General features: G+C 33.4%; 1 pseudogene; it reads right to left on the bottom strand.

Annotated features, from left to right (window-relative positions):
• Positions 1-9,668: 9,668 nt before the first annotated feature.
• LOC122218860 lies at positions 9,669-9,778 on the bottom strand (annotated as a pseudogene).
• Between the last annotated feature and the right edge of the window lie 934 nt (positions 9,779-10,712).

Genomic DNA, 10,712 nt, shown 5'->3' on the forward strand with positions numbered 1-10,712 from the left:
TGCAGGTAATATCCCTGGTGAACATGGATGCAAACATTTTCAATAAGATACTAGTGAATGAAACCTAAAAATGCATTGAAAGAATTATTCATCACAATCAAATGGGATTTATTCCTGAACTGCAAGGGTGATTCAATATTCCCAAGTCAATCAATGTGATACACAACTTTAATAAAAGAAAGGTTAAGAACCATATAATCATTTCCATAGATGCAGAAAAAGCATTTGAGAAAGTACAATATCCACTCATGATAAAAACCCTCAACAAAATAGTTTAGAGGGAACATACCTCAACATAATAAAGGCCATATATGAAAGACTTACAGCTAATAGCATTCTCAATGGGAAAAACTGAGAGATTTTCCTCTATGAGTCAGGAATAAGAGAGGGGTGTCCACTCTCACCATTGTTATTTAACATAGTACTGGAAGTGCTAGGCACAGCAATCAGACAACAAAAAGAAATAAAAGTCATCCAACTTGGCAAGGAAGAAAACTCTACATAGAAAACCTAAAAGACTACACAAAAAACTGCTAGAACTGGTAAACAAATTCAATAAAGTTACAGGATACAAAATCAACATATGAAAATCTGTTGCATTTTGCACACCATTAATGAAGCAGCAGAAAGTTTATTCAAAGAATCAATCCTTTTTAAAATTTCACCTGACATAATAAGATACCTAGGAATAAACCTAAATAAGAGGTGAGAGATCTGTACTCTGAAAACTGTAAAACTCTGATGAAAGAAAGAGGATGTCACAAGGAAATGGAATGACATTCCATGATCATGGATTGGAAGAATAAATATTGTTAAAGTGTCTATACCACCCAAAGCAATCTGCACATTTAATATAATCCCTATCAAAATACCACCAACATTTTTCATAGAACTAGAACAAACAATCATAAAATCTATATAGAACCACAAAAGGCCCCAGATAGTCAAAACGACCTTAAAAAAGAAAAACAAATTGGGGCATCTGGGTGGCTCAGTCGGTTAAGCCTCTGACTTCGGTTCAGGTCATGATCTTGTGGCTGGTGTGTTAGGGCCTTGAGTCAGACTCTGTGCTGACAGCTGGGAGCCTGGAGCCTGCTTTGGATTCTGTGTCTCCCTCCCTCTCTGCCACTCCCCCGCTCTCTCTCTCTCTCTCTCTCTCTCAAGAATAAATAAACATTAAAAAAAGTTAAAAAAAAAGAAAAACAAAGCTGAAGACATCAGAATTCTGGACTTCAAATTATATTACAAAGATGTACTGGTACAAAAATAGAAACATAGATCAATGGAACAGAAAGAAAACCCAGAAATGAACCTACAACTAAATGGTCAATCAGTATTTGATAAAGCAGGAAAGAATATCCAATGGGAAAAAGATAGTCTCTTCCACAAGTGGTACTGTGAAAACTGGACGGCAACATGCAGAAAAATGAAACTGGACCACTTTCTTACACTATACACAAAAATAAATTCAAAATGGATGAGAGACCTAAATGTCAGACCTGAAACCATAAAAATCCTAGAAGGGAACACAAACAATAACTTCTTTAACATCAACTGTAACAACTTCTTTCTAGATATGTCTCCTGAAGCAAGGGAAAGCATGTGAAATATTTAAATGAAATGATATTAAATGAAATGATATTTTGTTCTTATTGCTGATGTTTCTCTCCTATATTTGACCTTTGTTTAAAATTGAAATTCGCAGGGCACCTGGGTGGTGCAGTCTGTTAAGCATCTGACTCTTGATTTCAGCTCTGGTCATTATCCCAGGGCTGCAGGATTGAGTCCCACATTGGATTCAGCACTGAGCATGGAGACTGCTTAAGATTCTCTCTCTCTCTCTCTCTCTCTCTCTCTCTCCCTCTGTCCCTCTGTCACTCTCTTTCTTTCTCAAAAAAATAAAAAAATAATGAAAATGAAATTAAAAAGAAAGTTAAAATTGAAATTTGCTTATTATTGTTTGTCACTTTTAAAAAATACTGTTTTTCGATGTTTATTTATTCTGAGAGAGAGAAAGAGAGCAAGCAGGGGAGAGGCAGCAAGGGAAGGAAAGATAGAATCCCAAGCAGGCTCTGGAGCCTGACTTAGGGCTCAGTCTCACAAATGGTGAGATCATGACCTGAGCCCAAACATAGAATTGGAGGCTTAACCAATTGAGCCACTCAGGCACCCCAGTATTTCTCATAATTTTTTTTATGCGTGTATTTGCATATGCCTCTGTATGTATATACCGTTTAATTCAGTTTCTAGTTGACCCTTACTTTAATAAGGTAAATTTTAGATTTATTTTATAGTTATACAATTTTAATATTTTATAAAATAATACAATAAATAGTATTTTCTTAAATTTTTTTAAACATTTATTTATATTGAGAGACAGAGAGAGACAGAGCATGAGTATGGGAAGGGCAGAGAGAGGAGGAGACACAGAATCTGAAGCAGGCTTCAGGCTCTGAGCTGTCAGCACAGAGCCCGACGAGGGCCTCGAACTCACAAACTGCGAGATCATGACCTGAGTTGAAGTCGAACAATTAACTGCTAAGCCACATAGGCACCCTGATAAATAGTATTTTATAATATAATATATTTTATTGTAAAAACTATTTACTAGCTAAAACATTGTTATTTACATGCATGATGTCATTTAACCCAAGAAATTAATTCACAAGTTAAAATTTCAGTCAAAAGTATGAAGTTCTGAGAGTTTTTTCCTCTTATTCCCCCTACATTTAAACAGTTAAGTATTGAAGCTGGGATTCAAACACAGACCATTATACCTAAGCAACTAATTAAACTTCACAAAAAAGTTCCATTTCCTATTATTTCTTAAAATAGTTAAGAATGCAATAGTAAGAGAATATCAAGTTGACTGGGAATCTTTATCTGCATACGAAATTGAAAAAGATTTCTTTCAATTTTTCCTTGATTTCTACCTCCTATAAGAGAGGTTTTCACACACACACACACACACACACACACACACACACACACACATACAATTTTCATATTCAAATTAGATTTGGAAAATCCCAGTACATCTTTAAGATTCCCAATGCAAATAAGCATTTTAAGGGATTGTTAGGAGATAATTCTCCGTGGGATATTGAATTTCTGAATGTTTTTTGGAGGGAGGTGCAAAATGTCTTTTAATCTATCTTTTCAAGTATATTTATATAGTGAACAGCCTTAAAAGATAGGAGCAGAGGAGAAGGATGTTTACTGCCTATTGTAACAAATCCACGTTTCCTACATTTAGGGTTCCTCTATTGTAACGCAACCTACCGCACGTGCAAGCTTCCTCTGGGCCAGTTCACATTGCCTCTGTGGGACGTAAGGGCAAGGGGAACTGAAGCAAACACACTGATGTTCATACTGCCTGCTGTGCCCTGGGTTACAAAGCCATTTGTCTCTGACCAGGAGACTTTAGCTAGCATCTATGAAACTAGCCGGCTAACTTGTAACCTTTACAAGTAAGATAAAAGCCTAGACCTTGACAGTTCTTGAAAACGCTCTGACAAGTTCTTCATCAGTAATGATTTCCATTATTTAAAAAAAGCATTTCCAGATATCCTCATCCATGAAACATTTTTAACCTGTAATGTTTATTAATATTCCACAAACTCACTGTACAACGAACATTGAGATATGTCGATCTAACACAATTAGTATGCTTCTTGACTGAGTGATCTTTCAAAATGCCATTGGTTTGATAAAGTTCTCATATAAATGTATTAAAATTTTTTGTTGTTTTCACTGAACTTAAGTTTTCTGTTATTATATGGTATAAGAATCTTCTAGCATATGTCTTATCCTTGGTTGATGGTTTTGGTTTAGCTAACTATTTGCCATCAAAAAATATATATTTCCATTTTCCCCATTTCTGACTACTGAAAGTGTTGTCATGGAAATATAGGCTCTGGTATATATTTATAAGGTGAAATAACAGGCACCAAAAACATGAAGTTACCTTGAAGAAAGCAGGGCAATGACTCAAATGAAAGTGTTACTTGACAGTACTTCATGTACTAAATTCAGGTTTGAGATTTTCACAATGAAGGAATGTGTGTCATTGAAAAACACAATGACTTTTGCTTATGAGATATTATACACTAAGTATTATGATTTTCATTAGAGATCCCATTCAATTCACAAATGCAGTCATATTCTGAGTTTATAAGCTATATATACAATGAGAAGACATGACCAAAAATCAATAATAAAGTGTTTTGCCACCAACCTCTGTTCATTGCCTTTTCTTAATTACTACTGTGAGACTATTCCTATCACATGAGGTAAATACTTTTGTCAGGTAAAATAAAACAAAGTGAAAGAAGTTGGCAGGAACTCTTTTTAAATTAGGGGCTTCTCTGAAAATGTGACAGTTTCCCTGGTGGTAAAGCTGTGACAACTCTGTGAAAAGATGTAATCATTTTGGGTTTGAAATTGCCTGTCACTCACTACTCCAGTGCCTTATTAGCGAAACTTTGATTCTTCTCTTACTTTTAACGTCCTAATATATTATAGTCTTCTTTTATAACATTTTAAAACCACAAATTAAAAGAAAATACTTTGACAATTTTTATAAAAACTTTTTTTCAAGTTTTTTTCTTTAAACTGGTGTTAGTTCTCCATGAACACAAACATTGTCCTCGTTCCCCAAAATCACTCTTTGTTTCTGGATTCCAGAGATCATCCTGTCCACCTAGTTCCCACCACCAGTTGGGAACTGAATGCTCCAAATTGAGAACACAAGTCAACTAACAGAGCTCAAGTTGAACTGAGTTCTTCACTTAATGGGCTTTTGTGAGTGGACTTTTCTTTTTTAAAAAAATTTTAAAATATTTATTTATTTTTGAGAGAGAGGAGGGGGGAGGGAGGGGGGAGGGGCAGAGAGAGAGGGAGACACAGAATCTAAAGCAGGCTCGAGGCTCTGAGCTGTCAGCACAGAGCCCGATATGGGGCTCGAACCCGCGAACCATAAGATCATGCATGACCTGAGCCGAAGTCGGATGCTTAACTGACTGAGCCACTTAGGCGCCCCATGAGTGGACTTTACTTACGATATTTTCCTAAATATATTTGCGATTATAAGCATAATATTTGTGGATGAAAAATTACAAAATAAAGAAATTAACAAAGAGATAATGAGTGTTAATATTTGGTATGAATACATAAGCAACTAACTGGGAAAATAATGAAAATAATTGAAAATGCTGACATTTTAACTCCATGTATGCTCATGATTTCTCCAATTCATTTTTCAAAATTTTAGTGTTTGATTATATGAGCCCTTTGTGGGTTCGACCTCTTTTGACCTGTAAGCTTTTCACACAGCTTTGTGCTCTCCACACAGCATTTTTCTGTAAGGCTTAGCTCCTGGAAACTTCCTTAATTAGCATGGGGACAGACATGAAGAAAAACTTAAGACCAGTCATTTTAGACATCTTCACGTTCTACTTATAGAATGTTTATTCAACAAACCCTTTTGTTTACCTACAGATAAATGGATATGACTTTCTCCTTTTTTTTTTCTGGTTAAATTTGTTAAAATTTCATCTGTCACAATGCTTGATTTCCCTCATTTTGGCTCATCATGGGATCTTTTAAAAATTTAGACTGATATAGGCCATTCCGCAACTTGCATATAGAATTATTGGTTAATTTTTATTTCACCATTCTCCAGCAAGCACTGAATATTATCGTAATTGTATATTATTGTTGAGTGAAAAAAGCACAAATTCTTTATATTTGCATGACTTTGAATAAGATTGGATATTGTTAATCTCTTTATTGGCGTTTGTATTTATTGTATTTGAATAGACTATTAATGTCATACACATTTTAAAGAAACTTTGCATTTATTTAATGATGTGTAAGAACTTACATAGCAATACAGCTAAATCTATGCCTGTCATATTTATTGCACAAATTGTTTTCAGTTTGTCATTTCTCTTTTTTTCCTGACACTTTATCAATTTCTGTGTACATATATCAATGATATTCTTTAAAAGTTCTCTCACTAATTTATACTAAGAAAATCCTCTAAACTAAAATCACCTAAGTAAAGAGAGAAAATTCCAGGTAGAGAGAGTTGAGCAATTAATACTGCTGAGTTCTGGAGGAGGTTGCAACATTAATATATACAATATATCTTTATTCCAATATATTTCCAATCTTTTACCTTCTGTTTTTCAGTTCCACCTAAAAGGCCATTCTAATGGGTTTCGTATATATTCTTTTTCTTCTGTGTGTACTTGTCATGTATATACATATATACATATAGTTTTGTTTCTTTGTATTTTTATTTTACATAGATGGAATTATACTGTAAGCCTCAGTTTCTTTCTTATTTCTATTCACACAACACCCTACATGTGATTTATGCCATAGTTAGGTGATTCTGACTTCTTTATAGCATTCTTTCATGTGTATGTGACATGTTTTACTTACCCATTTTCCCGGACAGGGTCACCTTGATTCCTTCCAAAACTCCTCTATTTCAAATGATTGTGTGAATAATCATTATATAGGTCCCTATGAATTTTGTGGAAATTTCCTTGGTGTGTATAACCAGCAGCAGGAAATCAGAAACACAGGTACGTTTTTATCCAATTTGACTGAATATTGCTAGATTGCTCTCCAGAAAGGATATGCCAATCAGCACTTCTGTTAGCATACATAATTCCTGAATGCCTTCGCACCTGCCTGTACTTGAATTATCAGAATTATTGTGTTATTATTTTTACTAAATTTCTGGGAGCAAAGTTATGTTCCCTTGTTGCTTCCATTTACGTTTCTCTAATTTTAATAAGTTCGATCATCTCTTTCTGTGGTTATTTGCCTTTTGTTGGCACTCTGAATTTCTGTTCAAACCTTTGCCCGTTTGTCCACTGCAATTCTCCTCCACCAGCTCCGTTTTGGTGTCCGGTAGATTTTCAAGAGTTCTTTTAACTTTTTTGTTACTTCTAAGTACTGCAAATATCTTCTCTATTTTTTCTTCTTTTTATTTGTATTCTGTAATATTTACTAAAGGTTAAGATCCTTAATTTTGCAAGAGTCCTATTAATCGGTTTTTTGCTTGATGACTTTGAATTGGGGTTTACTTCAATCTTTTCATTACCTAGTTCACTAAGAGAATATTTCTTAAAAAGGTAAAGGACTTTTACAAAAGTTTGTTTTCCTATATTTATTGAGGTGATAATATGATTTGTTTTTTGGACTATTGGTTTAGTAGTAATTTAGTAAATAACATTGAAACATGTACAACATGTTCAGTGATTTTTGTATTTCAGAGATAAGGTATTTGATTATGAATATTATTTTTAAGTATACTGTTTTGAATTTTAAGCTAACATTTGATTTATCTCTAAGTGATATAAATTTACAATTTTCTTAAATTTTCCTTATCCAGTTTGCAAATAAAATAGTAACTTTATGAAATGAATTGGGAGTTCTTTTTCTATTTCTAGTAGCAATAATTTTTTATTACCAATAATTTGGGGGGGGGACTAAAAAATTGCTTAAAATTTTTTATTGAATTTTGCACATAAATACTTAATCATCTTGGAATTTTTTGGCAATATGGTTAGATAAATTTTTGTTCAGATAGCCAAATTTTATACCAATACTCTTGAAAGAATGTGTGACTTTCCATTCATTAGTCACTTCTCTTTAATCATTTATTGAGATCTTAAATGTACTAGAAATGAATTCAGGTCTATTTATTTTGTTCCATTGATCTTTCTGTAGATTCTTGCACCAGTGTTGAAAGTATTTTCAAAAATATTGTGTGTATACTTTAAATTTTAAGTTTTATCGCATATCTAAAATCTTTTTAATTGTTCTCAAATTATAGAACAAATGTTAGCTGTGATAAACATGTTTTTCCACACAATTGTTATTGTCAAAATTATTTAAAAATTATTCTTCCACTAGCTTAAGGCCTTAGTGATGTAAATTTTGAGACCTGATTTTATTAAACTTAACAGTGATTAAACAGTGCTCCATAAAAAGGAACCCTTTCAGTTATCCTAGTTAAACTTCCAGAAGCATTTAGTTTTTTAAGTTGACAATATTGTCCTTCTAGAAAATTTTCTTTTCTTGGCTTGTGTGACACCATAATCTCTTGACTTTTCTCTTGTTTCACAGATAACTTCCCAACTTCTTCTAGGTCTCTTTCTTGGCTCCTCCTGTCTATCTACACCGAAAATTCTATCGCTCCTCTAAAGGGTTCTGTCCTTGGCCCTTCTTTTCATACTACACTGCCTGGTTCAGTAATCATATACCATCAATAAATTATGACTATTATTTAGAAATTTATATCATCAGTTCAGAACACTCTTCTGACATCCAAGTTTCATACTTGACATATCTGAGTTGTTTTACAGGAAATTCAAAGTCTTGTCCAAAACATATCTCCTAATCTCTCGCTAAGTTCAGAACAACACAAATACAAAAATCCCTCTCCTTTTCCAAGGATCCCTGGTCTCAGTCCAGTATCAAAACCATCTGCTAGTTCACACCAGAATGTCATCAATAATGACATTGATCTTCAATGACCGACGATGTCTTCTTTTTTCCTTAAGTACCACCACTCACTATCCTTCACATTCCAAGTGTTGTTAACTCTATCTTGAAATACATTTAATATGACCTTGTTTATCCATATCTATCTCTAATACCTCAGAATCCTTACCATCCTTTATGCCTGAGCAACTGTGATAACCATTCTTTATGCCTGGGTGACTGTAATAACTCTTCTATATATTCTTCACATATATACTAGTTTCACTATTCTTTACACTGCTAAGAAAATATACTGAAAATATAAGTATGATTCTTTTACTCTAATACTTGAAGCTCCGTCCTATAGTTTTTTTGTGTGTTCAAATGATGTTTTTTTATATGTCCATTTGAGGATGTTTATCATGACTCATTATTTGCCAACAAAGAGGTTACATTATTTTTTTTTGTTTTTATACAACATTTGTCAAATATTCTAAGTTTTTAGACTTGTAGTTGGAGAATAGGACACAATATCCACTGAGATTCCTAGAATCTAGCAATCATACATCCTGTGCAGTTCTGTTGAAGTAAATGAATTATCTAAGCCTTTTCCTGCCTAATTCTCTGAAACTTTTTACTAATAAGAATTCCTGAACAAAAACAAAACAAAACAAAACAAAACTACCAGCATATTAAATCTTCTACAAGTATTCTGTTTATTTATTTACTCTAAGGACTTTACTTCTGAGGTTTGTACCTCAAGAAAAGTTGCTATAGTTGTTTATGTGTGTGTGTGTGTGTGTGTTGTTGCTGATTATGATTATATATATTTTTTCTCTTCAACAGGTGGCATTCATATAGAAAAGGTAGGCTAAGCAGTTTCTAGTGATTTAGCTGTCATACACACACACACACACACACACACACCTGTGATTTAAAAGAAAAAAAATCTAAATGGCTTCAAAAAGGTTAATAGAAAAATAATTATAAATATCTAATACAATACAAAAAAATGTTATCATACTCGACTTTAGATAAACATTTAATAATATATAGCAGCTTTTCACCTGTTTGCTTGGAAAATATTTCAAAAGTTTAATCTAATGCTCTTTTGGCTAAAATATATATGAAAAGATACATTTTTTGGTCACTCTGATGAACTTGTAAATTCTTGTCAACTGTCTAAAATGGAGATATGTTACTATTTATCCAAATGTTAAACTGATAAGAACAGATACTACACTTGATCTTAGCCAAAAGGCCGAGAAGCGATATTTATCCAAATGTTAAATGTACTTTTACTTTAGCCCAGCCATCTCACTTCTATTATTTATACTTAAGAGATACTAACCCAAGTGTGCAAACATACATGTACATGATATTTAAATAATATAGTTTGTTATTAAAAGTTGAAATAATCATATTTTGGAAGCTGCATTGAAATAGTAGAAAAGAAACTATCAACATTTAAAATCCAATACGCTGAGTGTATGAATTACGTATAACCTGTCCATTAGAAATTGTCATATAAGACTCTGTAAAGCTATTATGCCCGAAGGCCAATGAAGAGAAATTATACATCATTTCCAGAGTCTGGCCTTCTTCATCATAGCAGCTGTCAGATATCAGCCTTGCTATCAGACAGTTAGTTGTGTTAAAATCTCAAGAACTGTCAGAGACACTGGTCATCATGTGACCTTATTCCATTATCCTTTTAATCAAGGTGTCATGGTGCCTTCAGCACTTCCATTGCAAATACAATTGAGAGGCAATAAATATTACTTAGATTCTATAAATTTGTGAAAGTAGTATTATTATCTGATAAAAAAATCAATCATAGGGAATTTCAATGCAACCTCTAGCTGTAATGCTGATAAAAGTATCAAAATCACTAGGATGAACTTGAATAGGAACTAACCTCAGAAATTCCCAGTGTGATTTTGAGGATGTTGGGAGTAAGAGTGACAGACTTTGGGAACTGAATGAATCTCTTTTATTCCTTTAGATCTATCCCTCTATCTGCCAGTGGGAGCCTGGTCTGGATTTATATTCTTCACAGAATGGAAAGAGTCACAAATTTTGCTCACATCCTGAAAGGAGGACAGTGCTTGGCTGCACATATACTTGACCGCTAGGACCCTGATAGTTTTCATTTCAACATTGGTTGAGATGGAAATCTTTTATCCACTCTACATTTTTTCAACTTG

The sequence above is a fragment of the Panthera leo genome, chromosome B1 (assembly GCF_018350215.1).
Source record: "Panthera leo isolate Ple1 chromosome B1, P.leo_Ple1_pat1.1, whole genome shotgun sequence".
Taxonomy (NCBI): Eukaryota; Metazoa; Chordata; class Mammalia; order Carnivora; family Felidae; genus Panthera; species Panthera leo.